General features: G+C 41.9%; 1 non-coding gene across 1 annotated transcript; it reads left to right on the forward strand.

The window, feature by feature from the left end:
- The first annotated feature begins 277 nt into the window (after positions 1 to 277).
- Positions 278 to 359, forward strand: trnas-aga. The gene has a single exon. It is a non-coding gene; the product is annotated as a tRNA-Ser (tRNA).
- Positions 360 to 1,563: the final 1,204 nt, after the last annotated feature.

Below are 1,563 nucleotides of genomic sequence, written 5' to 3' on the forward strand. Positions count from 1 at the left end.
TGCAGTGCACCACGTCAGACACACAGTGATGGAGCCTCACATACTGTGGTCTGTTGGTGAGGTAGTCCGTAGTCCATGCAGCCAGGTGTTGGTCCACTCCGGCACTCTCCATCTTCACTCTGAGGAGTGAAGGCTGGATGGTGTTAAAACTGTAACAAGCTCCCACTCAAGCGGCGCCATTTTGGTAATTTGCACTTTACCCTTGTCTGGTAACTACTACTAACAAATTGAAAAGTTAATGAACGTTTGTCCAAACAGGTACAGCACTGCTTTCCAGGTTGTTGTGGCCGAGCGGTTAAGGTGATGGACTAGAAATCCATTGCGGTCTCCCCGCGCAGGTTCCAGTCCTGCCGACAACGAGAAGGCGTTTTTTAAGAGTGGAAGCAAACCAATGACACATCACAGTATGCCAAACCGCAGATGTGCTTTCATGAACAATACTGTGTTATCTAATATGAATTGGTGTTGTTGTTTTATTGTCCAGCAGAAAGGCAACAGATGTGTTACTTTTCAACTATGACTTATACCATAGCAGTGCAGGGTCCAGGTTTGATTTACAGCCACGCAGTAGCATTTACAGGTTTTAGAGCCATATACAACATTAACGTTACATGTTTTACCCAGATTTCTTATTTTATTCAGTGATATTTCAATTTCCTTGCGGTAGTAATCCCAAAAGGATTAATAAAGGAAAAAAATAAATAAAGTCTAAGGCTGAATCCCATTCCTTCCCCTTAGCACTTCCCCTTACCCCTTCCCCTAGCTTTTGCGCGTTCACGCGGGACCTAGTTCTGTCCCAATACCTATTACGGCCTAGGGGAAGGGGATAGACCAAGGGCTGTATGGCCCTTGGAACCTAGTGTGGACGCGACCTCACTTAAAAACACACAGGCATCAATGGCTGCCCATCGACCAGAGAGACACATACATGTAAGTACTTTCAGCTTTAAATAATCGATTAAAAGGTTACGACAGTCTTGTTTTGTGGTTTATGCAGTCCTGTGCATATATACTTGCAACCATGTTCCTAACTGAAACTTTTTAAAAATCGCTAGCTTGCAATGCTAACGCTAATCGCAAACGCTAATCGCTAACGTTGATTTGCACAACAGTCCCACATATTTCTGCCTTGAATGGACTGTATACATCGCATAGATTGTATAGCTATATATATATATATATATATATATATATATATATATATATTAATGGTCTATGATACATCGCTACGTGCTTAACATATACCGCCCTGTATCACACAGGAGGACACAGGAGGGAACAACAGCTGATCCACTTTGGGGCTGAAAACGAGCAGACGTTTCCTAATTCATATGTTCATGTTGTACCCATTTATTATTGCATTGGTACCCTACTGTATTATTGTAATAATCTGTAATTAATTCCTGTTCATTGTTAATGCACTTGTATATTGTTGTTGGTTTTGATATCGGACACTGATGAAATGTGAGGGGGGGCGGTTACTGACCAAAAGGCTTCAGATTGCAACATGCATCAGACTGGTCTGGAAGATCAGAACAGCTGTAGTTAATTTATTTGTTTGTG

Source organism: Etheostoma cragini, unplaced genomic scaffold (genome assembly GCF_013103735.1).
Source record: "Etheostoma cragini isolate CJK2018 unplaced genomic scaffold, CSU_Ecrag_1.0 ScbMSFa_768, whole genome shotgun sequence".
Classification (NCBI taxonomy): Eukaryota; Metazoa; Chordata; class Actinopteri; order Perciformes; family Percidae; genus Etheostoma; species Etheostoma cragini.